Source organism: Pongo pygmaeus, chromosome 13 (genome assembly GCF_028885625.2).
Source record: "Pongo pygmaeus isolate AG05252 chromosome 13, NHGRI_mPonPyg2-v2.0_pri, whole genome shotgun sequence".
Lineage (NCBI taxonomy): Eukaryota > Metazoa > Chordata > Mammalia > Primates > Hominidae > Pongo > Pongo pygmaeus.
The window spans coordinates 3,288,091-3,315,526 of NC_072386.2; positions in this window are offsets into that span (position 1 = coordinate 3,288,091).

Below are 27,436 nucleotides of genomic sequence, written 5' to 3' on the forward strand. Positions count from 1 at the left end.
CAGAGTGGAACCTTTCTTTGATTGAACAGTTTGGAAACACTCCTTTTATAGAATCTGCAAGTGGACATTTGGAGCGCTTTGAGGTCTATGCTGGAAAAGGAAATATCTTCACATAAAAACTAGACGGAAACATTCTGACAAACTTCTTCATGATTTGTGCATTCATCTCACAGAGTTGAACATTACTTTCGATTGAGCAGTTTTGAAACACTCTTTATGTAGAATTTACAAGTGGATATTTTGATCACTATGAGGCATATGGTGGAAAAAGAAATATCTTCACAAAATAACTAGACAGAAGGATTCTGGAACTTCTTTGTAATGTGTGCATTTATCTCACAGATTTGAACATTTCTTTTGATTGAGCAGCTTTGAACCACTCTTTTTCTAGAATCTGCAATTGTACATTTAGAACGCTTTGAGGCCAATGGTGGAAAAGGAAATTTCTTAAAATAAAAACTATAGAGAAACATTCTGACAAACTGCTTTGTGATGTGTGCATTCATCTGACCGAGTAGAACTTTTCTTTTCATTGAGCAGTTTTGAAACACACTTTTTGTAGAATCTACAAGTGTACATTTGTAGTGCTTTCAGGCCCATTTTGGAAGGGGGAATATCTTCATAGAAAAACTACACAGAATCATTATGAGAAAATTCCTTGTGATGTGTGCATTCATCTCAATGATTTGAACCATCAAAATAAATTTTGATGATATCAAAATTTATTTGATAGATCAGTTTTGAAACTTTGTTTTTGTAGAATGTGCAAGTGGATATTTGGAGACCTTTGACGCCTATGGTGGAAAAGGAAATATCTTCACATAAAAAGTACACAGAAGAGTTCTGAGAAACTCCTTAGTGATGTTAACATTCATCTCACAGAGATGAACCTTTCTCTTGATTGAGCAGTTTGGAAACACTCATTTAGTAGAATCTGCAAGTGGATATTTGGTGTCCTTGGGTGCCTATTGTAGAAAAGAAAAAACTACCCAGAAGCATTCTGAGAAACTTCTTTGTGATGTGTGTATTCATCTCACAAAGTGGAACCTTTTTTTTTGGTTGAGCAGTTTGTAAACACTCCTTTAGTAGAATTTGCAAGTGGATATTTGGAGCCTTTGGAGGCCTATTGTGGAAAAGGAAATAGCTTCGTATAAAAACTACACAGAAGCATTCTGAAAAACTTCTTTGTGATGTGCGCATTCAACACCCAGAGTTGAACCTATCTTTTGATAGAGCAGTTTTGAAACACTCTTTTTGTGGAATCTGCAAGATGATATTTGAAGCCCTTTGCTGCCTATGGTCGAAAAGGAAATGTCTTCACATAAAAACTACATAGAAGCATTCTGACAAACTTCTTTGTGACATTTACATTCATCTCACGGAGTTGAAACTTCCTTTTGATAGAGGAGTTTTGAAACACTCTTTTTGTGGAATCTGCAATGGATATTTGGAGCGCTTTCAGGCCTGTTATGGAAAAGGAAATATCTTCACATAAAAACTACACAGAAGCATTCTGAGAAACATCTTTGTGATGTGTGCATTCATTTCACAGAGTTGTACTTTCCTTTGATTAAGCAGTTTTGAAACTCTCTTTTCGTAGAAACTGTAAGTGGATATTTGGAGCGCATTGAGGCCTATGATGGAAAAGCAAATATCTTCACATAAAAACTACACAGAAGCATTCTGAGAAACCACTTTGTGATGTGTGCATTCAACTCGAAGAGTTGAACCTATGTTTTGATAGAGCAGTTTTGAAACTCTCTTTTTGTAGAATCTGCATGTGTTTATTTCAAGCCCTTTGTGGCCGATGGTGGAAAAGGAAATATCTTCCCATAAAAACTACACAGAAGCATTCTTAGAAACTACTTTGTGATGTGTGTATTCATTTCACCAAGTTGAACCTTTCATTTGATTGAGCAGTTTTGAAACACTCTTTTGGTAGAATCTGCAAGGAATACTTTGAGCTCTTTGAGTCCTTTTGAGGAAAAGGAAATATCTTCACATAAAAACTACACAGAAACACTCACAGAAGCTTCTTTGTGATGTGTGCATTCATCTCACAGAGCTGTAGCTTTCTTTTGATAGAGCAGTTTTATAAATCTTTTTTTGTAGGATCTGCATGTGGTTCTTTGGAGTCCTTTGTGGCCAATGGTGGAAAACGAATAATCTTCCCATAAAAACTACACAGAAGCATTCTGAGAAACTACTTTCTGATGTTTCCATTCATCTCAGAGAGTTGAACATTTCATTTGATTTAGCAGTTTTGAAACACTCCTTTATAGTATCTACAAGTGGATCTTTGGATGGCTTTGAGGCCTATTGTGGAAAAGGAAGTATCTTCACAAAAAATCTACACAGAAGCATTCTCAGAAACTTCTTCATGATGTGTGCATTCGTCTCACTCAGTTGAAACTTTCTTTTCTTTGAACAGTTTGGAAACACTCTTTTAGTAGAATCTGCAAATGGATATTTGAAACCATTGGAGGCCTATTGTGGAAAAGGAAATATCTTCTCATAAAAACTACACAGAAGTATTCTGAGAAACTTCTTTGTGATGTGAGTATTCATCTCACAGAGTTGAACCTTTCTTTTGATTGGGAAGTTTTGAAACACTCTTTTTGTAGAATCTGCAAGTGGATATTTGGAGCTCTTTGAGGCCAATGGTGGAAAATGAAATATCTTCTCATAAAAACTACACAGAAGTACTCTGAGAAACTCCTTGTGATGCGTGAATTCATCTAACATAGTTGAACCTTCCATTTGTTTGAGCAGTTTTGAAACACTCTTTTTGTAGAATCTGCACGTGGATATTTGGAGCCCTTTGAGGCCTATTGTGGAAACGGAAATATCTTCTTATAAAAACTACACTGAAGCATTCTCAGACAATTCTTTGTTTTGCGTGCATTTATCTCACGATTTGAAACTTTCTTTTGATTGATCAGTTTTGAAACCCTCTTTTTGCAGATTCTGAAAATGGATATTTGGAGCACTTTAGGCCTATGGCGAAAAAGGAAATATCTTCACATAAAAACTACACAGAAGCATTCTGAGAAACTTCTTTGTGATGTGTGCATTGAACTTGCCGACTGGAACCTATCTTTTGATAGAGGTTTTCAGACACTTTTTTGTAGAATCCGCAAGTGGTTATTTGGAGCCCTTTGTGGCCAATGGTGAAAGAGGAAATATCTTCCCATGAAAACCACACAGAAGCATTCTCAGAAACTACTTTGTTATGTGTGCATTCATCTCACAGGGTTGAAACTTTCATTTGATTGAGCAGTTTTGAAACACTCTTCTTGTCGAATCTGCAAGTTGATATTTGAGCACTTTCATTACTATTGTGGAAAAGGAAATATCTTCACATAATAACTACACAGAAGCATTCTCAGAAACTTATTTGTTTTTTGTGCATTCATCTCACAGATTTGAAACTTTCTTTTGATTGAGTAGTTTGGAAACACTTTTTGTAGAGTCAGCAAGTGGATATTTGGAGCGCCTTGAGGCTTGTGGTTGAAAAGGAAATATGTTCACATAAAAACTACACAGAAGCATTCGGAGGAACTTCTTTATGATGTGTGCATTCAACACGCAGAGTTTTACCTATCTGTTGATAGAGCAGTTTCGAAATTCTCTTTTTGTAGAATCTGTAAGTGGATATTTGGAGCCCTTTGTTGCTGATGATGGAAAAGGAAATTTCTTCCCTCAAAACTGCACAGAAGAATTCTGAGAACCTTCTTTGTGATGTGTGCATTTATCTCACAGAGTGGAATATTTCATTTGATTGAGCAGCTTGGAAACACTCTTTTTGTCGAATCCGCAAGTGGGTATTTGGAGTGCTTTGAGGCCTATTGTGGAAAAGGAAATAGCTTCACATAAAAACTACAAAGAAGCATTCTTAGAAACTTCTTTGTTTTGATTGCATTCATCTCACAGAGTTGAACCTTTCTTTTGATTGAGCAGTTTGGAAACATTCTTTTAGTAGAATATGCAAGTGGATGTTTGGAAACATTGGAGGCCTTCTGTGGAAAAGGAAATATCTTCACATAAGAACTACACAGAAGCATTCTGAGAGACTACTTTGTGATGTGGGTATTCATCTCACAGAGTTGGACCTTTGTTTTGATTGAGCAGTTTTGAAAATCTCTTTTTGTAGAATCTGCTAGTGGATATTTGGAGCACGTTGAGGCCTACAGAGGAAAAGGAAATATCTGCACATAAACACTACACAGAAGCATTTGGAAAACTTCTTTATGATGTGTGCATTCATCTAACAGAGTTGAACCTTTCTTCTGATTAAGCGGTTTTGAAACAAACTTTTTGTAGTATCTGCAAGTGGATATTTGGAAGGTTTTGAGGCCTATGCTGGAAAAGGAAATATTTTCACATAAAAACTACACGGAAGCATTAGGAGAAACTTCTTTGTGATATGTGCATTCATCTCACCGAGTTGAAGCTATATTTTGAAAGAGCAGTTTTGAAACGCTCTTTTTGTAGAATCTGCAAGTGGATATTTGGAGTGCTTTGTGGCTTATGGTGGAAAAGGGAATATCTTCACATAAAACCTACACAGAAGCATTCTGAAAAACTTCTTTGTGATGAGTGCATTCAACGCACAGAGTTGAACTTATCTTTTGATAGAGCAGTTTTGAAAGTCTGTTTTTGTAGAAACTGCAAGTGGTTATTTGGAGCCCTTTAGGGCCAATGGTGGAAAAGGCAATATCTACCCATAAAAACTACACAGAAGGATTCAGAGAAACTCCTTTGTGATGTGTGCATTCATCTCATAGAGTTGAACCTCACTTTTGATTGAGCAGTTTCAAAAAAGTCTTTTAGTGGTATCTGCAAGTAGATATTTGGAGTCCTTGGAGGCCTATTTTGGAAAAGGAAATATCTTCACATAAAAACTACATAGAAGCAGTCTGAGAAACTTCTTTATAATGTGTGCATTCATCTCTCAGAGTTGAACTTTTTTTTTGATTGAGCAGTTTTGAAACACTCTTTTTGTAGAACCTGCAGTTGGATATTTGGACTGCTTTGAGGCCTATGGTGGAAAAGGAAATATCTTCACATAAAAACTACACAGAAGCATTCCAAGAAACTTCATTGTGATGTATGCACTCACCTCAATGAGTTGAACCTTTCATTTGATTGAGCAGTTTTGAAACACTCTTTTTGTACAATCTGAAAGTGGATATTTGGAGTGCTTTGAGGTCTATTTTGGAAAAGGAATTATCTTCACATAGAAATTAAAAAAAGCATTCTCAGAAACTTCTTTGTTTCAGTGCACTCATCTGACACAGTTGAACTTTTCTTTTGATTGAGTAGTTTGGAAAAACTCTTTTAGTAGAATCTGCAAGTGGGTATTTGGAGCTCTTGGAGGCCTACTGTGGAAAAGGAAATATCTTCACATGAAAACTACACAGAAGCATTCTGAGGAACTTCTTTGTGATGTGTGCATTCAACTCACATAGTTGAAACTTTCCTTTGATTGAGCAGTTTTGAAACTGTTTTTGTAGAATCTGCAAGAGGATATTTGTAGCACTTTGAGGTCTATTGTGGAAAAGGAAATCTCTTCACATAATAACTACCCAGAAGAATTCTGAGAAACTACTTTGTGATGTGTACATTCATCTCACAGAGCTGAACCTATCTTTTGACACAGAAGTTTTGAATCTCTCTTTTTGTATAATCTGCAAGTGGATATTTGGAGACCTTTGCGGCCTATGGTATAAAAGGAAATATCTTCACATAAAAACTACACAGAAGCATTCTCAGAAACTTCTTTGTGATGTGCGCACTCATCTCACGTGGTTGAATCTTTCATTGGATTGAGCAGTATTGAAAAACTGTTTTGGTAGAATCTGCAAGTGGATATGTGCCACACTTTGAGGTCTATTCTGGAAAAGGAAATATATTCACAAAGAATCTACACAGAAGCATTGTCAGAAACTCCTTTATTTTGTGTGCATTCATCTCACAGAGTTGAACCTTTATTTTGATTCGGCAGTTTTGAAACTCACCTTTTGTAGAATCTGCAAGTGGATATTTGGAGCACTTTGTGGCGATGGTGGAAAGGGAAATATCTTCACATAAAAACTACACAGAAGCATTCTGAGAAATCACTTTGTGATGTGTGCATTCATCTAACAGAATCCAACCTATCTTTTGATAAAGCAGTTTTGAAGTTCTCTTTTTGTAGAATCTGCAAGTAGGTATTTGGAGCCCTATGTGCCCTATGGTGGAAAAGGAAATCACATAAACACTACAAAGAAGCATTCTGAGAAACTTCTTTTCTTTGTGATGTGTGTATTCATCTCAAAGAGTTGAACATATATTTTGACAGAGGAGTTTTGAAACTCTCTTTTTGTAGAATCTGCAAGTGGATATTTGGAGCCCTTTGCAAACTATGGTGGAAAAGGAAATATCTTCACATAAAAACTACACAGAAGCACTCTGAGAAACTACATTGTGATGTGTGCATTCAACTCACAGAGTTGAACCTATCTTTGGAGAGAGTACTTTTGAAACTATCTTTTTGTAGAATCTGCAAGTGGATATTTGGAGTGCTTTCAGGCCTACGGTGAAAAAAGGAACTATCTTCACATAAAAAACACAAAGAAGGATTCTGAGAAACTTCTTTGTGATGTGAGCATTCATCTCATAGAGTTGAACTTATCTTTTGGTAGAGCAGTTTTGAAACTCTCTTTTTGTAGAATCTGCAAGTGGATATTTGGAGCCCTTTGCAACCTCTGGTGGAAAAGGGAATATCTTCACATAAAAACTACACAGAAGCACTCTGAGAAACAACTTTCTGATGTGTGCATTCAACACACATATTTCAACATATCTTTTGAGAGAGCAGTTTTGAAATTGTCTTTTTGTAGAATCTGCAAGTGGATATTTGGAGGTCTTTGCGTCCTATGGTAGAAAAGGAAATACCTTCACATGAAAACTACACAGAAGCATTCTGAGAAACTTCTTTGTGATGTGTGCATTCATCTCGCAGAGTTGAAGAAATATTTTGATTAAGAGTTTTGAAACTCTCTTTTTGTAGAATCTGCAGGTGGATATTTGGAGCCCTTTGCAACGTATGGTGGAAAAGGAAATATCTTCACATAAAAACTACAAAGAAGCACTGTGAGAAACTACATTGTAATGTGTGCATTCATCTCACAGAGTTGAACCTTTCTTTTAATTGAGAAGTTTTGACATGCTATTTTTTTCTATCTCTCTTTTTTATTTATTATTTTTATTGTTATTATAGTTATTATACTTTAAGTTTTATGGTACCTATGCACAATGTGCAGGTTAGTTGCATAAGTATAAATGTGCCATGCTGGTGTGCTGCCCCCATTAACTCATCATTTAGCATTAGGAATATCTCCTAATGCTATCCCTCTCGCCTCCCACCACCCCACAACAGTCCCCAGAGTGTGATGTTCCCCTTCCTGTGTGCATGTGTTCTCATTTTTCAGTTCCCATCTATGAGTGAGAACATGCGTTGTTTGGTTTTCTATCCTTGCAATAGTTTACTGAGAATGTTGATTTCCAATTTCAACCATATCCCTACAAAGGACATGAACTCATCTTTTTTTATGGCTGCAGAGTTATTCCATGTGGTATATATGCCACATTTTCTTAATCCAGTCTATCATTGTTGGACATTTGGGTTGGTTCCAAGTCTTTGCTATTGTGAATAGTGCAGCAATAAATATATGTGTGCATGTGTCTTTATAGCAGCATGATTTATTGTTTTTTGGGTATATACCCAGTAATGAAATGACTGGGTCAAATAGTATTCCTTGTTCTAGATAAGTAAAGAATCGACCTACTGACTTCCAAAATGGTTGAACTAGTTTACACTCCCTCCAACAGCATAAAAGTGTTCCTATTTCTCCACATCTTCTCCAGCATCTGTTGAGAATCACTCTTTTGTAGAATCTGCAAGTGGATATTTGGAGCGCTTTGAGACCTATGGTGGAAAAGGAAATATCTTCACATAAAAACTACATGGAAGCATTCTGAGAAAGTTCTTTGTGATGTGTGCATTCAACTCCAGAATTGAACCTACTCTTTGACTGAGCAGTTTGAAACTCCCTTTTGGTAGAATCTGCAAGAGAGTATTTGGAGTCCTTTGTGGCCGATGTTGGAAAAAGAAATAGAATCCCTTAAAAACTACACAGAAATATTCTAAGAAACTTTTTGGTGATGCGTGCATTCATCTCACAGAGTTTAATTTTTCTTGTGATTGAGCAGTTTTCAAACACTCTTTGCATAGAATCTGCAAGTTGATATTTGGAGCGCCTTGAGGCCTATGCTGGAAAAGGAAATATCTTCACATAAAAACTATTCAGAAGCATTCTGAGCAACTTCTTTGTGATATATGCATTCATCTCACAGAGTTGAAATTTCTTTTGATTGAGAAGTTTGGAAACAACTCTTTTAGTAGCTTCTGTAAGTTGATATTGGGAACCACAGTAGGCCAATTGTGGAAAACTAAATATCTTCACATAAAAACTGCACAGAAGCATTCTGAGAAACTACTTTGCAACGTGTGCATTCATATCAAAGAATTCAACATATACTTTGACAGAGGAGTGTTGAAACTCTCTTGGAGAATCAGCAAGTGGATATTTGGAGCGCTTTGTAACTTATGGTGGAAAAGGAAATATCTTCACATAAAAAATACACAGAAGCACTCTGAGAAACTACTTTTTGAAATGTGCATTCAACTCACAGAGTTAAACCTATCTTTTGAGAGAGCAGTTTTGAAACTGTCTTTTTGAAGAATCTGCAAGTGGATATTTGTAGGCCTTTGCAGCCTATGGTGGAAAAGGAAATATCTTCACCTAAAAACTACACAGAAGTATTCAGAGAAAATTCTTTGTGATGTGGGCATTCACCTCACAGAGTTGAACCAATCTTTTGTTAGAGCAGTTTTGAACTCTCTTTTTGTAGGATCAGCAAGTGGTTAGGTGGAGTCCTTGGTGGCCGACGGAGTAAAAGGAAATATCGTCACGTAAAAACTACAAAGAAGCATTCTGAGAAACTTCTTTGTGATGTGTGCATTCATTTCACCTAGTTGAACATTTCATTTGATTGAGCAGTTTTGAAACACTCTTTTCGTAGAATCTGCAATCGGATATTTGGAGTCCTTTGAGGCCTAGAATGGAAAAAGTAATATCTTCACATAAAACATACACAGAAGTATTCTTAGAAACTTCTTTGTGATGTGTGCATTTAACTCACAGAGTTGAACTTCTCTTTTGACAGAGCAGTTTTAAATACATATTTTGTAGAATATGAAAGTGGATAATTGAAGCTCTTTGAGGCCTATTGAGGAAAAAAAGTCTTCACATTAAAACTATACAGAAGCATTCTGAGAAACTTCTTTGGGATGTGTGCATTCTTCTCACAGATTTCATCCTGTCTTTTGATAGAACAGTCCTGAAAGCCTCTTTTTGTAGAATCTGCAAGTGGATATATGGAGGTCTTTGCTGCCTACGGTGAAAAAGGAAATATATTCACAGAAAAACTAAACAGAAGCATTCTGAGAAACTTCTTTGTGACGTGTGAATTCAACTCACACAATTTAGCCTATCTTTTGATAAAGCAGTTTTGAAACTCTCTCTTTGTAGGACCTGCAAGTGGATATTTGGAACTCTTTGAGGTCAATTCTTGAAAAGGAAATATCTTCACATAAAAACGAGACAGAAGAATTCTAAGAAACTACTTTGTGATGTGCGCATTCATCTCACAAAGTTGAACCTTCCTTTGGATAGAGCAGTTTTGAAACACTCTTTCTGTAGAATCTTCAAGTGGATATTTGGAGCCCATTGAGGACTATGCTTGAAAAGAAAATATCTTCACATAAAAATTAGACAGAACAGTGCTCTGAAACTTCTTTGTGATGTGTGCATTCAACTCACAGGGATGATGCTTCCTTTTGATAGAGCAGTTTTGAAAAAATCTTTTCGTAGAACCTGCAAGTTGATATTTGGAGCGATTTGAGGTCTATGCTGGAAAAGGAAATATCTTCACATAAAAAGTAGACAGAAGCATTCTCAGAAACTTCTACATGATGTGTGCCTTCAACTCACAGAGTTGAACGTTCCCTTTGATAGAACAGGATTGAAACAATCTTTTGTGGAATACGCCAGTGCATATTTGCAGCGCTTAGAGACATAGGCTGGAAAAGGAAATATGTTCAAATAAAAACAAGAGAGAAGCATTTTCAGAAACTACTTTGTGATGTGTGCATTCAGCTAACAGAGTTGAACATTCTTTTTGACAGAGCATTTTTGAAACACTCTTTTTGTAGAATCTGCCAGTGGATATTTGGAGCTCTTTGAGACCTATGCTGGAAAAGGAAATTTCTTCACATAAAAACTAGACAGAAGGATTCTAAGAAACTTCTACGTGATGTGTGCATTCAACCCACAGAGTTGAACCTTCCTTTTGATAGAGCAGTTTTGAAACAATCTTTTTGTAGGATCTGCAAGTGGATATTTTGAGAGCTTTGTGGCATAGTGGATATTTGGAACGCATTGATGCATAGGCTGGAAAAGGAAGTGTCTTCACATAAAAATTAGACAGAAGCACTCTCAGAAACTTCTTTGTGATGTGTGCATTCAACTGGCAGGGTTGAACTTTCGTTTTGACATAGCAGTTTTGAAACGCTTTTTTGTAGAATCTGCAAGTTGATATTTGGAGTACTTTAAGGCCTATGCTGGAAAAGGAAATATGTTCACATAAAAACTAGAGAGAAGCATTCTCAGAAACTTCTTTGTGATGAGTGCATTCAACTCAAAGAGATGAACCTTCCTTTTGATAGAGAAGTTTTGAAACACTCTTTTTTTTAGAATCTGCAAGTGGATATTTGGAGCGCTTTGAGACCTATGCTGGAAAAGGAAATATGTTTACATCAAAACTAGACAGAAGCACTCTCAGAAACCTCTTTGCGATGTATGCGTTCAAGTCAAAGAGTTGAACCTTCCTTTTGATACAGCGGTTTTGAAGCACTATTTTTGTAGAATCTGACAGTTGATATTTGGAGCACTTTGAGTCCTATGATAGAAAAGGAAATATCTTCACAAAATACTAGACAGAAGCATTCTCACTAACACCTTTGTGATGTGTGCATTCAAGTGACAGAGTTGAACCTTCCTTTTGATAGAGCAGTTTTGAAAAATCACTTTTTGTGGAATCTGCAGGTGGATATTCGGAAGGTTTTGAGGCCTATGCTGGAAAAGGAAATATCTTCACATAAAAACTAGACAGAATCTTTCTCAAAAACAAGTTTATGATAAGTCCACTCAACTCACAAAGTTGAACCTTCCTTTTGATAGAGCAGTTTTGAAACACACTTTTTGTAAGATCTCCAAGTGGATATTTGGAGCGTTTTGAGGCCTATGCAGGAAAAGGAAATATCTTCACATAAAAACTAGACAGAAGCATTTGCAGAATCTTCTTTGTGATGTTTGCATTCAACTTTCAGAGTTGAATCTTCCTTCTGATGGCGCAGTTATGGAAAACGCTTTTCGTAGGTTCTGCCAGTGGATATTTGGAGCACTTTGACGCCTATGCTAGATAAAGAAAGAAATATCTTCACATACAAACCAGACAGAAGCATTCGAAGAAACTTATTTGTGATGTGTGCATTCAACTCACAGAGTTGAACCTTTATTTTGAAAGAACAGTTTTGAAACACTCTTTTTGAAGCATCTGCCTGTGGATATTTGGAGCGCTTTAAGGTCTATGCTGGAAAAAGAAATATCTTCACATAAAAACTAGACAGAAGCATTCTCAGAAACAACTTTGTGATATGTCCACTCAACTCACAAAGTTGAACCTTCCTTTTGATAGAGCAGTTTTGAAACACACTTTTTGTAGGATCTGCAAGTGGATATTTAGAGTGCTTTGAGGCCAATGTGGGAAAAGGAAATATCTTCACATAAAAACTAGACAGAAGCATTCTCATAAACTTCTTTGTGATGATTGCATTCAACTCTCAGAGTAGAATCTTTCTTCTGATAGAGCAGTTTTGAAACACTTTTTCTGTAAGATCTGCCAGTGGATATTTGGAGTGCTTTGACGCCTATGCTAGATAAGGAAATATCCTCACATAAAAACTAGACAGAAGCATTCTAAGAAACTTATTTGTGATGTGTGCATTCAACTCACAGAGGTAAACATTCCTTTTGATACAGCAGTTTTGAAACACTCTTTTTGTACAATCTGCAAGTGGATATTTTGAGCGCTTAGAGGCCTATGCTAGATAAGGAAATATCTTCACATAAAAACTAGACTGAAGAATTCTGAGAAACTTCTTTGTGATGTGTGCACTCAACTAACAGAGTTGAACCTTCCTTTTGATAGAGCAGTTGTGAAATACTCTTTTTATAGAATCTGCAATTGGATATTTGAAGCGTTTTGAGGCCTATGCTGGAAAAGGAAATATCTTAACATAAAAACTAGACCGAAGCATTCTCGGGAACTTCTTTGTGACGTGTGAATTCAACTCACGGAGTTGAACCTTAATTTTGGTAAAGCAATTTTGAAACACTCTTTTTGAATAATCTGCCCGTGTATATTTGGAGCACTTTGAAGCCTATGATTGAAAACGAAATGTCTTCACATAAAAATTAGACGGAATCATTCTCAGAAACTTCTTAGTGATGTCTGCATTCAACTCACACAATTGAACCTTCTTTTTAATAGAGCAGTTTTGAAACACTCTTTTGGTAGAATCTGGAAGTGGATATTTGGACCACTTTGATGCCTATGTTGGAAAACGGTATATCTTCACGTAAAAACTAGAAAGCAGCATTCTCAGAAACTTCTTTGTGATGTGTGCACTCAAATCACAGAGTTGAACCTTCGTTTTGATAGAGCAGTTTTGAAACACACTGTTTGTAGAATCGGCAAGTGGATATTTGGAGCGATTTGAGGCCTCTGCTGTAAAAAGGAAATATCTTCACAGAAAAATTGGAATTATTCTGAGAAATTTGTTTGTGATACGTGAATTCAACTCACATTGTTGAACCATCCTTTTCATAGGGGAGTTTTGAAACACTCTTTTTGTAGAATCTGCAAAAGGGTATTTGGAGCACATTAAGGCCAATGCTGGAAAATGAAATAACTTCTCAGAAAAACTAGACAGAAGCATACTCAGAAACTTCTTTATGATGTGTGCATCCAACTCACAGAGTTGAACCTTCCTTTTCATAGAGCAGTTTTGAAACACACTTTTTGTTGAATCTGCAAGTGGATATTTGGAGCGCTTTGAGGCCTATACTGGAAAAGGAAATATCTTCACCTAAAAATTAGAAAGAAGCATTCTCAGAAACTTACTTGTGATGTGTACTTTCAACACAAAGAGTTGAATATTCCCTTTGATAGAACTGTTTAAATACTCTCTTTTTGAAGATTCTGAATGTGGGCATTTGGAGCGCTTTGAGGCTTCTGCTACAAATGGAAATATCTGCACATGAAAATTAGACAGAAGCATTCTCAGAAACTTCTTTGTGATGTGTACATTCAAATCAAAGAGTTGAACCTTCCTTTTCATAGAGCAGTTTTTAAACACTGTTTTTGCACAATCTGCAAGGGGACATTTGGAGTGATTTGAGGCCAATCCTGGAAAAGAAAATATCTTTACATAAAAACTAGACAGAAGCATTCTCAGAAACTTCTTTGTGATGTGTGATTTCATCTCACAGAGTTGAACTTTATTTTCGAAAGAGCAGTTTTGAAACAAACTTTTTGTAGAATCTGCAAGTAGATATTTGGGGCGCTTTGAGGCCTATGCTGGAAAAGGAAATATCTTCAAATCAAAACCAGACAGAAGCATTTTCAGAAACTTCTTTGTGATGTGTGCATTCAACTGACAGAGTTGAACCTTCCTTTTGATAGAGAAGTTTTGAAACACTCTTTTTGTAGAATCTGCAAGTGGATATTTGGAGCACTTTGAGGCCTATGCTGGAAAAGGAAATATGTTCACATAAAAACTATACAGAAGCATTCTCAGCAACTACTTTGTGATATGTGCATTCAAGTCACAGAATTGAATCTTCCTTTTCATAGAGGAGAGTAGAAAAATTCGTTTTGAAGTTTCTGCAATTGTAAATTTGGAGCGCTTTGAGACCTAGCTGGAAAAGGAAATATCTTCACATAAAAACTAGACATAAGGATTCTCAGAAACTACTTTATGATATGTGCATTCAACTTACAGAGTTGAACCTTCTTTTTGATAGAAGAGTTTTGAAACTCTCTTTTTGAAGCATCTGCCAGTGGATATTTGGAGTGCTTTGAGGCCTATGCTGGAAAAAGAAATATATTCACATAAAAAGTAGACAGAAGCATTCTCAGAAACTTCTTTGTGATGTTTGCATTCAACTCACTGAGTTGAAACTTCCTTTTGATTGAGCAGTTTTGAAACACTATTTTTGTAGAATCTACCAGTTGATATTTGGGGAGTTTTGAGGCCTATGTTGGAAAAGGAAATACCTTCATATAAAAATTAGACAGAAGCATTCTCAGAAACTTCTTTGTGATGTGTGCTTTCAACTCACAGAATTGAACCTTCCTTTTGATAGAGCAGTTTTGAAACACACTTTTTGTAGAATCTGGAAGTGGATATTTGGACCGCTTTCTGGCCTAGGCTGGAAAAAGAAATACCTTCACATAAAAACTAGAAAGAAACAATCACAGAAACTTCTTTGTGAAGTGTGCACTCAATTAACAGAGGTTAACCTTCGTTTTGATAGAGCAGTTTTGAAACACTCTTACTGTAGAATCTGCAAGTGGACATTTGGAGCGCTATGAGGCCTAGGATGGAAAACGAAATATCTTAATATAAAAATTAGATAGAAGCATTCTTAGAAACTTCTTTGTGATATGTACATTCAAATAAAGGAGTTGAATCTTCCTTTTGATAGAGCAGTTTTGAAACACTCTTTTTTCACAATTTGCAAGTGGATACTTGGAGCGCTTTGTGGCCTATGCTGGAAAAGGAAATATCTTCACATAAAAACTAGACAGAAGCATAATCAGAAACTTCTTTGTGATGTGTGCATTTAACGCACAGAGTTGAATCTTCCTTTAGAGACGACAGTTTAGAATCACTCTTTTTGTAGAAACTGCCAGGGGATATTTGCAGTGATTTGAGACCTAGGCTGGAAAAGGAATTACCTTCACATAAAAAATAGACAGAAGCATTCTCAGAAACTTCTTTGTTATGTGGGCATTCAGCACACAGACTTCAATCTTCCTTTTGATGAGCAGTTTTGAAACACTCTCTTTGTAGAATCTGCAAGTGGGTATTTGGAAGGCCTAGACGCCTATGCTAGATAAGGAAATATCTTCACATAAAAACTATACAGTAGCATTCTAAGAAACTTCTTTGTGATGTGTGCAATCAACTCACAGAGTTGAACCTTCCTTTTCATAGGGCAGATTCGAAACTATCACTTTGTAAGATCTGCAAGTGGATACTTGGAGCGCTTTGAGACCTATGCGGGAAAAGGAAATATCTTCACATAAAAACTAGACAGTAGCATTCTCAGAAAGTTCTTTGTGATGTGTGCACTCAACTCACAGAGTTGAACCTTCCTTTAGATAGAGCAGTTGTGAAACACTCTTTTTGTAGAATATGCAAGGGGATATTCGAAGCGCTTTGAGGCCTCTGCTGGAAAAGGAAATATCTTCACTTAAAAACTAGACAGAAACATTCTCAGAAACAGCTTTGTGATGTGCGCACTCAACTCACAGAGTAGATCCTTCCTTTAGATAGAGCAGATTTGAAACACTCTTTTTGTAGAAACTGCAAGTGGATATTTCGAGTGCTTTGAGGTCTAAGCTGGAAAAGGAAATGTCTTCAAATAAAAACTAGATAGAAGCATTCTCAGGAACTTCTTTGTGATGTGTGCATTCAATTCACAGAGTTGAACCTTCCTTTTGATAGAGCAGTTTTGAAACACTCTTTTTGTAGAATCTGCAAGTGGATATTTGGAGAGTTTTGAGGCCTCTGCTGGAAAAGGAAATATCTTCACATAAAAATTAGACAGAAGTATTCTCACAAACTTCTTTGTGATGTGTGAATTCACATTGCAGATTTGAACTTTCCTTTTGAAAGAGCAGTTTTCAAACACACTTTTAGTAGTGTCGGCCAGTGGATATTTGCAGCCCTTTGACGCCTATGCTAGATAAGGAAATATCTTCACATAAAAACTAGATAGAAACATTCCAGGAAACTACTTTGTGATGTATGCATTCAACTCACAGAGCTGAACGTTTCTTTTGATGGAGCAGTTTTGAATCACTATTTTTGTAGAATCTGCCAGTGGATATTTGGGGCACTTTGAGTCCTAAGCTGGAAAGGCAAATATCTCCACATAAAAACTAGACTGAAGCATTCTCAGAAACTTCTTTGTGATGTGTGCATTCAAGTCACAGACTTGAAACTTCCTTTTTATAGGCAAGTTTTGAAACACTCTTTTTGTGGAATTTGCAAGTGGATATTTTGAGCTCTTTGAGGCCTATGCTAGAAAAGGAAATATCTTCACATAAAAACAAGACAGAAGCATTATCAGGAACTTCGTTGTGTTGTGTGCTTTCAACCAACAGAATTGAACCTTCCTTTTGATTCAGCAGTTTTGAAACACTCTTTTTGTAGAATCTGCATGTGGATATTTGGAGCACTTTGAGGTCTATGCTGGAAAAGGAAATATCTTCACATTAAAATTAGACAGAAGATTTCTCAGAAACATTTTTGTGATGTGTGAATTCATCTCACAACTGTTGAACCTCCGTTTTGATAGAGTAGATTTGAAACATTCCTTTTGTAGAATCTGCCAGTGGATATTTGTAACTCTTTGAGGCCTGTGCTGGAGAAAGAAATATCATCACATAAAAACTAGACAGAAGCATTTTTAGAAACTTATCTGTGACGGGGGCATTCAAATCACAGATTTGAATCTTCATTTTGATAGAGAAGTTTTGGAACACTCTTTTTTGGAATCTGCAATTGGACATTTGGAGCACTTAGACACCACTGCTGGAAAAGCAAATATCTTCTCACAAAAACTAGACAGAAGCATTCTCAGAAACATTTTTGTGATGTGAGCACTCAACTCACATGCTTGAGCCTTCCTTTTGATAGAACAGTTTTGAAACCCTCCTTTTGTAGAATCTACAAGTGGGTACTTGGAGCGCTTTGAGGACTATGCGGGAAAAGGAAATATCTACGCATAAAAACTACACAGAAGCATTCTCAGGAACTTCTTTGTGATGTGTGCATTCAACTCACAGAGATGAAATTTCCTTTCAATAGATCAGTTTTGAAACACTCTATTTGTAGAATCTGCAAGTGGATATTTGGAGCCCTTTGAGGCCTATGCTGGAAAAGGGAATATCCTCACATAAAAACTAGAAAAAAGCATTCTCCTAAACTGCTTTCTAATCTGTGCATTCAACTCAAAGAGTTGAATGTTGCTTTCGATAGAGCAGTTTTTAAACACTCTTTTTGTAGAATCTGCAAGAGGATATTTGGAGCACTTTGAAGCCTATGCTGGAAAAGGAATTATCATGTCATAAAAACTAGACAGAAGCATTCTCAGGAACTTCTTTGTGATGTGTGCATTCAACTCACAGAGTTGAACCTTCCTTTTGATAGGGCAGTTTTGAAACACACTTTTTGTGGAATCTGCAAGAGGATATTTGGAACGCTTTGAGGTCTATGCTGGAAAAGGAAATATCTTCACATAAATACTAGACAGAGTATCCTCAGGAACTCCTTTGTGTTGTGTGATTTCAACTGATGCAGTTGAATCTTCGTTTTGATAGAGCAGTTTTGAAACACACTTTTTGTACAACGTGCAACTGTTTATTTGGAGTGCTTTGAGGCCTATGCTGGAAAACGAAATATTTTCACATGAAAACTAGAAAGAAGCTTTCTCAGAAACTTCTTTGTGATGTGTTTATTCAATGCACCATGTTGAAACTTCCTTTCTAGAGAGCAGTTTTGAAACACTATTTTTGTAGAATCTGCGAGTGGATATCTGGAGCGCTTTGAGGCCTATGCTAGAAAAGGAAATATCTTCACATAAAAACTAGACAGAAGCATTCTCAGAAACTTCTTTGTTATGTGTGCATTTAACATACAGAGTTGAACCTTCCTTTTGATAGCACAGTTTTGAAACACTATTTTTGTACAATCTGCCAGCAGATATTTGGGTGATTTGAGGCCTATTCGGGCAAAGGATATATCTTAATATAAAACCTAGACAGAAGTATTTTGAGAAACTTCTTTGTGACGTGTGCATTCAACTCACAGAGTTGAACCTTCGTTTTGATAGAGCAGTTTTGAAGCACTCTTTTTGCAGGATCTGCAAGTAGATATTTGTAGTGCTTTGAGGCCTATGCTGGAAAAGGAAATATCCTCACATAAAAAATAGACAGAAGTATTCTAAGGAACACATTTGTGATGTGGGCATTAAACTCACAGAGTTGAACTTTCCTTTTGATAGAGCAGTTTTGAAACACTCTTTTTGTAGATTCTGCCCGTGGATATTTGGAGTGCATTGATGCCAATGCTGGAAAAGGAAATGTCTTCACGTATAACTAGACAGAAGCATTCTCAGAAACTTCTTTGTGATGTGTGCATTCAACTCACAGTGTTGGACCTTCCTTTTGATACAGTAATTTATAATCACTCTTTTTCTAGAATCTGCCAGTGGATATTTGGAACGCTTGGAGGCCTCTGCTGCTAAAAGGAACATCTTCACATAAATACTAGACAGAAGCATTCTCAGAAACTTCTTTGTGATGTGTGCATCCACCTCACAGTGTTGAACCTTCCTTTTGATAGAGTAGTTTTGAAACTCTGTTTTTGTAGAATCTGCAAGTGGCTATTTGGAGAGCTTTGAGTTCTATGCTGGAAAAGGATGTATCTGAACATAAATAATAGACAGAAGCATTCGCAGAAACTTCTTTGTGATGTGTGCTTTCGATGCACGGAGTTGAACCCTCCTTTTGATAGAGCAGTTTCCACACACTCTTTTTGTAGAATCTGCAAGTGGATATTTGGAGCGCTTTGTGACCTATGCCAGAAAAGGAAATATATTCACATAAAAACCAGACAGACGCATTCTCAGAAAATACTTTTTGATGTGTGCATTCAACTCACAGGTTTAAACCTTCGTTTCAATGGAGAAGTTTTGAAACACCCTTTTTGTAGAATCTGCCAGTGGATATTTGGAGCGCTTTGACGCCTATGCTAGATAAGGATATATCTTCATATTAAAACTAGACAGAAGCATTCTGAGAAACTACTTTGTGATGTGTGCATTCAACTCACAGAGTTGAACCTTCGTTTTGATAGAGCACTTCTGAAATACTCTTTTTGTAGTATCTGAAATTGGATATTTGGAGTGATTTGACACCAATGCTGGAAAAGGAAATGTGTTCACATAAAAACTGGATAGAAACATTCCCAGAAACTTCATTGTGATATATGCATTCAGTACACAGAGTTGAACCTTCCTTTTGATAGAGCAGTTTTGAAACACTCTTTTTGTAGAATCTGCCAGTGGATATTTGCAGTGCTTTGATGCGTGTGCTGGAAAAGGAAATAGCTTCACATATAAACTGGACAGAATCATTTTCAGAAACTTATTTTTGATGTGTGCATTGAACGCACAGAGTTGAATGTCGCTTTTGATAGAGCAGTTTTTTAAAACTGTTTTTGTACCATCTGCCACTGGATTGTTTTAGCGCTTTGAGGCCTGTGCTGGAATAAGATATATCTTCACATAGAAACTGGAAAGAAGCACTCTCAGAACTTCTTTGTAATATGTGCATTCAACTCACAGTGTTGAACCTTACTTTTGATAGAGCATTTTTGAAACCCTGTTTTTGTAGGATCTGCAAGTGGACACTTGGAGAGCATAGATGCCTATGATGGAAAAGAAAATATCTTCACATAAAAACTAGATGGAATCATTCTCAGAAACTTCTTTGTGATGTGTGAATTCAACTAACAGACTTGAGCCTTCTGTTTGATAGAGCAGTTTTGAAACCCTCTTTTTGTAGAATCTGCAAGTGGATATTTGGAGCGCTTTGAGGATGATGCGGTAAAAGGAAATATCTTCACATAATAACTACACAGAATCATTCTCAGGAACTTCTTTGTGATGTGTGCATTCAACTCACAGTGTTGAACATTCCTTTGGATAGATTAGTTTTGAAACACTCTTTTTGTAGAATCTGAAAGTGGATATTTGGAGCACTTTCAGGCCTATGCTAGAAAACAAAATATCTTCACATAAAAAATATACAAAAGCATTCTCACAATCTTCTTTGTGATGTGTGTATTCAACTCATGGAGTTGAACCTTCGTTTTGATACAGCAGTTTTGAAACACTCTTTTTTAGAATCTGCAAGTGGATATCTGGAGCACATTGAGGCCTATGCAGGAAAAGGAAATAGCTTAAAATAAAAACTAGAGAGAATCATTCTCCAAAACTTCTTTGTGATGTGTGCATTCAACTCACAGAGTTGAACCTTGGTTTTGATAGAGCGGTTTTGAAACACTCTTTTTGTGGAAACTGAAAGTAGATATTTGGAGCCATTTGAGGCCTACGCTGGAAAAGGAAATTTCTTCACATGTAAAGTAGACAGAAGTATTCTCAGAAAGTTCTCTGTCATGTGTGCATTCAACTCGCAGAGTTGAACCTTCTTTTTGACAGAGCACATTGGAAACACTCTTTTTGTGGAATCCGCAAGAGGATATTTAGAGCACTTTGAAACCTATGTTGGTAAAGGTATTATTGTCACATTTAAACTAGACAGAAGCATTCTCAGGAACTTATTCGTGAAATGAGCTTTCAACTCAGAGAGTTGAACATTCCTTTTGATAGAGCAGTTTTGAAACACTCTTTTTATGGAATCTGCAAGAGGATATTTTGAGAGCTTTGAGGCCTATGCTGGAAAAGGAAATATCTTCACATAAAAACTAGACAGAAGTATTATCAGGAACTTCGTTGTGTTGTGTGCTTTCAAGTGACAGAGTTGAACCTTCCTTTTGATTCAGCCGTTTTGAAACACTCTTTTTGTAGAATCTGCAACTGGATATTTGGAGCTCTTTGAGGCCTATGCTGGAAAAGGAAATATCTTGTCATAAAAACTAGACAGTAGCATTCTCAGAAACGTCTCTTTCATGTGTGTATTCAACTCACAGAGTTTAAACTTCCTTTCGATAAAGCAGTTTTGAAACACTCTTTTTTAGAATCTGCAAGTGGATATCTGGAGGGCTTTGAGTCCTATGCGGCAAAAGGAAATTTCTTCACATAAAAACTAGACAGAAGCATTCTTAGAAACTTCTTTGTGATGCGTGCATTTAACACACAGATTTGAACATTCTTTTTGATAGCGCATTTTTGAATCACTCTTTTTGTAGAATCTGTCAGTGGGTATTTGGGCGCTTTGAGGCCTATGACGGAAAAGGAAATATCTTCACATAAAAACTAGAAAGAAGAATTCAGAGAAACTTCTTTGTGATATGTGCGTCCAGCTCACAGAGTTGAAACTTCCTTTTGATAGAGCACATTTGAAACACTCTTTTGGTAGAACCTCCAAGTGGATATTTAGAGTGCTTTGAGGTCTGTGCTGGAAAAGGAAATAACTTCACATAAAAAGTAAACAGACGCAATCTCAGAAGCATATTTGTGATGTGTGCATTCAACTCACAGACTTGAGCCTTCCTTTAGATAGAGCTGCTTTTTTTTTTCATATTTTCCTCATTCATTTATTATTTGTGATTTTTAAAAATAGACATGGGGTCTCACTATGTTGCCCAGGCTGCTCTCAAACACCAGGCCTCAAGTGATTCTTCCCCTTGGCCTCCCAAATTTCTGAGATTACAGGCGTGAGCCACTGTACACAGCCCTACAAATTTTCTTTTTTTTTCTTTTATTATTATTATTATTATTATTATTTTACTTTAGGCTCTATGGTACATGTGCGCAACGTGCAGGTAAGTTACATATGTATACATGTGCCAAGCTGGTGCGATTCACCCACCAACTCGTCATCTAGCATTAGGTATATCTCCCAATGCTATCCCTCCCCCCTAACCCCACCCCACAACAGTCCCAGAAGTGTGATGTTCCCCTTCCTGTGTCCATGTGTTCTCATTGTTCAATTCCCACCTATGAGTGAGAATATGTGGTGTTTGGTTTTTTGTTCTTGCGATAGTTTACTGAGAACGATGATTTCCAATTTCATCCATGTCCCTACAAAAGATATGAACTCATCATTTTTTATGGCTGCATAGTATTCCATGGTGTATATGTGCCACATTTTCTTAATCCAGTCTATCATTGTTGGACATTTGGGTTGGTTCCAAGTCTTTGATGTTGTGAATATTGCCACAATAAACATACGTGTGCATGTGTCTTCATAGCAGCATGATTTATAGTCCTTTGGGTATATACCCAGTAATGGGATGGCTGGGTCCAATGGAATTTCTAGTTCTAGATCCCTGAGAAGTCGCCACACTGACTTCCACAAGGGTTGAACTAGTTTACAGTCCCACCAACAGTGTAAAAGTGTTCCTATTTCTCCACATCCTCTCCAGCACCTGTTGTTTCCTGACTTTTTAATGATCGCCATTCTAACTGGTGTGAGATGGTATCTCATTGTGGTTTTGATTTGCATTTCTCTGATGGCCAGTGATGGTGAGCATTTTTTCATGTGTTTTTCGGCTGCATAAATGTCTTCTTTTGAGAAGTGTCTGTTCATGCCCTTCGCCCACTTTTTGATGGGGTTGTTTGTTTTTTTCTTGTAAATTTGTTGGAGTTCATTGTAGATTCTGGATATTAGCCATTTGTCAGATGAGTAGGTTGCGAAAATTTTCTCCCATTTTGTAGGTTGCCTGTTCACTCTGATGGTAGTTTCCTTTGCTGTGCAGAAGCGCTTTAGTTTAATTAGATCCCATTTGTCAATTTTGGCTTTTGTTGCCATTGCTTTTGGTGTTTTAGACATGAAGTCCTTGCCCATGCCTATATCCTGAATGGTAATGCCTAGGGTTTCTGCTAGGGTTTCTATGGTTTTAGGTCGAACATTTAAGTCTTTAATCCATCTTGAATTGATTTTTGTATAAGGTGTAAGGAAGGGATCCAGTTTCAGCTTTCTACATATGGCTAGCCAGTTTTCCCAGCACCATTTATGAAATAGGGAATCCTTTCCCCATTGCTTGTTTTTGTCAGGTTTGTCAAAGATCAGATAGTTATACATATGTGGCATTATTTCTGACGGCTCTGTTCTGTTCCATTGATCTAGATCTCTGTTTTGGTACCAGTACCATGCTGTTTTGGTTACTGTAGCCTTGTAGTATAGTTTGAAGTCAGGTAGCGTGATGCCTCCAGCTTTGTTCTTTTGGCTTAGGATTGACTTGGCGATGCTGGCTCTTTTTTGGTTCCATATGAACTTTAAAGTAGTTTTTTCCAATTCTGTGAAGAAAGTCATTGGTAGCTTGATGGGGATGGCATTGAATCTGTAAATTATTTTGGGACAGATCACCATTTTGATGATATTGATTCTTCCTGCCCATGAGCATGGAATGTTCTTCCATTTGTTTGTATCCTCTTTTATTTCCTTGAGCAGTGGTTTGTAGTTCTCCTTGAAGAGGTCCTTCACATCCCTTGTAAGTTGGATTCCTAGGTATTTTATTCTCTTTGAAGCAATTGTGAATGGGAGTTCACTCATGATTTGGCTCTCTGTTTGTCTGTTATTGGTGTATAAGAACGCTTGTGATTTTTGTACATTGATTTTGTATCCTGAGACATTCCTGAAGGTGCTTATCAGCTTAAGGAGATTTTGGGCTGAGACAATGGGGTTTTCTAGATATACTGTCGTGTCATCTGCAAACAGGGACAATTTGACTTCCTCTTTTCCTAATTGAATACGCTTGATTTCCTTTTCTTGCCTAACTGCCCTGGCCAGAACTTCCAACACTGTGTTGAATAGAAGTGGTGAGAGAGGGCATTCCTGTCTTGTGCAAGTTTTCAAAGGGAATGCTTCCAGTTTTTGCCCATTCAGTATGATATTGGCTATGGGTTTGTCATAGATAGCTCTTATTATTTTGAGATATGTCCCATTAATACCTAATTTATTGAGAGTTTTTAGCATGAAGGGTTGTTGAATTTGGCAAAGGCCTTTTCTGCATCTATTGAGATAATCATGTGGTTTTTGTCTTTGGTTCTGTTTATATGCTGGATTACATTTATTGATTTGCATATATTGAACCAGCCTTGCATCCCAGGGATGAAGCCCACTTGATCATGGTGGATAAGCTTTTTGATGTGCTGCTGGATTCTGTTTGCCAGTATTTTATTGAGGATTTTTGCGTCAATATTCTTCAAGGATATTGGTCTAAAATTCTCTTTTTTTGTTGTGTCTCTGCCAGGCTTTGGTGTCAGGATGATGCTGGCCTCAAAAAATGAGTTAGGGAGGATTCCCTCTTTTTCTATTGATTGGAATAGTTTCAGAAGGAATGGTACCAGCTCCTCCTTGTATCTCTGGTAGAATTTGGCTGTGAACCCATGTGGTTCTGGACTTTTTTTGGTTGATAAGCTATTGATTATTGCCACAATTTCAGCTCCTGTTATTGGTCTATTCAGAGAATCAACTTCTTCCTGGTTTAGTCTTGGGTGGGTGTATGTGTTGAGGAATTCATCAATTTCTTCTAGATTTTCTAGTTCATTTGCATAAAAGTGTTTGTAATATTCTCTGATGGTAGTTTGTATTTCTGTGGGATCGGTGGTGATATCCCCTTTATCATTTTTTATTGCCTCTATTTGATACTTCTCTCTTTTTTTCTTTATTAATCTTGCTAGTGGTCTATCAATTTTGTTGATCCTTTCAAAAACCAGCTCCTGGATTCATTTATTTTTTGAAGGGATTTTTGTGTCTCTATTTCCTTCAGTTCTGTTCTGATTTTAGTTATTTCTTGCCTTCTGCTAGCTTTTGAATGTGTTTGGTCTTGCTTTTCTAGTTCTTTTAATTGTGATGTTAGGGTGTCAATTTTGGATCTTTCCTGCTTTCTCTTGTGGGCATTTAGTGCCATAAATTTCCCTCTACACACTGCTTTGAATGCATCCCAGGAATTCTGGTATGTTGTGTCTTTTTTCTCGTTGGTTTCAAAGAACATCTTTATTTCTGCCTTCATTTCGTTATGTACCCAGTAGTCATTCAGGAGCAGGTGGTTCAATTTCCATGTAGTGGAGTGGTTTTGAGTGAGATTCTTAATCCTGAGTTCTAGCTTGATTGCACAGTGATCTGAGAGATAGTTTGTTATAATTTCTGTTCTTTTACATTTATTGAGGAGAGCTTTACTTCCAAGTATGTGGTCAATTTTGGAATAGGTGCGGTGTGGTGCTGAAAAAAATGTATATTCTGTTGATTTGGGGTGGAGAGTTCTGTAGATGTCTATTAGGTCCGCTTGGTGCAGAGCTGAATTCAATTCCTGGGTATCCTTGTTGACTTTCTGTCTCTTTGATCTGTCTAACGTTGACAGTGGGGTGTTAAAGTCTCCCATTTTTAATGTGTGGGAGTCTAAGTCTCTTTGTAGGTCACTCAGGACTTGCTTTATGAATCTGGGTGCTCCTGTTTTGGGTGCATTTATATTTAGGATAGTTAGCTCTTCTTGTTGAATTAATCCCTTTACCATTATGTAATGGCCTTCTTTGTCTCTTTTGATCTTTGTTGGTTTAAAGTCTATTTCATCAGAGACTAGGATTGCAACCCCTGCCTTTTTTTGTTTTCCCTTTGCTAGGTAGATCTTCCTCCATCCTTTTTCTTTGAGCCTATGTTTGTCTCTGTATGTGAGATGGGTTTCCTGAATACAGCACACTGATGGGTCTTGAGTTTTTATCCAATTTGCCAGTCTGTGTCTTTTAACTGGAGCATTTAGTCCATTTACATTTAAAGTTAATATTGTTATGTGTGAATGTGATCCTGTCATTGTGATGTTAGCTGGTGATTTTGCTCGTTAGTTGATGCAGTCTCTTCCTAGTCTCGATGGTCTTTACATTTTGGCTTGATTTTGCATTGGCTGGTACTTGTTGTGCCTTTCCATGTTTAGCACTTCCTTCAGGAGCTCTTTTAGGGCAGGCCTGGTGGTGACAAAATCTCTCAGCATTTGCTTGTCTGTAAAGTATTTTACTTCTCCTTCACTTATGAAGCTTAGTTTGGCTGGATTTGAAATTCTGGTTAGAGAAGTCTTTTCTTTAACAATGTTGAATATTGGCCCACACTCTCTTCTGGCTTGTAGGGTTTCTGCCAAGAGATCCGCAGTTAGTCTGATGGGCTTCCCTTTGATGGTAACCCGACCTTTCTCTGTGGCTGCCCTTAATATTTTTTCTTTCATTTCAACTTTGGTGAATCTGACAATTATGTGTCTTGGAGTTGCTGTTCTCGAGGAGTATCTTTGTGGCGTTCTCTGTATTTCCTGAATCTCAATGTTTGCCTGCCTTGCTAGATTGGGGAAGTTCTCCTGGATAATATTCTGCAGACTGTTTTCCAACTTGTTTCCATTCTCCCCGTCACTTTCAGGTACACCAATCAGACGTAGATTTGGTCTTTTCACATAGTCCCACATTTCTTTGAGGCTTTGCTCATTTCTTTTTATTCTTCTTTCTCTAAACTTCCCTTCTCACTTCATTTCATTCATTTCATCTTCCAGGGCTGATACCCTTTCTTCCATTTGATCGCATCAGCTCCTGAGTCTTCTGCATTCTTCACATAGTTCTCGAGCCTTGGTTTTCAGCTCCATCAGCTCCTTTAAGCACTTCTCTGTATTGGTTAGTCTAGATAAACATTCTTCTAAATTTTTTTTCAAAGTTTTCAACTTCTTTGCCTTTGGTTTGAATATCCTCTCGTAGCTCGGAGTAATTTGATCGTCTGAAGTCTTCTTCTCTCAGCTCGTCAAAGTTATTCTCCGTCCAGCTTTGTTCCGTTGCTGGTGAGGAACTGTGTTCCTTTGGAGGAGGAGAGGTACTCTGCTTTTTAGAGTTTCCAGTTTTTCTGCTCTGTTTTTTCCCCATCTTTGTGGTTTTATCTACTTTGGTCTTTGATGATGTTGATGTACAGATGGGTTTTTGGTGTGGATGTCCTTTCTGTTAGTTTTCCTTCTAACAGACAGGACCCTCAGCTGCAGGTCTGTTGGAGTACCTGGCCAGTCGTGTGAGGTGTCAGTCTGCCCCTGCTGGTGGGTGCCTCCCAGTTAGGCTGCTTGGGGGGTCAGGGTTCAGGGACCCACTTGAGGAGGCAGTCTGCCCGTTCTCAGATCTCCAGCTGCGTGCTGGGAGAACCACTGCTCTCCTCAAAGCTGTCAGACAGGTATATTTAAGTCTGCAGAGGTTACTGCTGTCTTTTT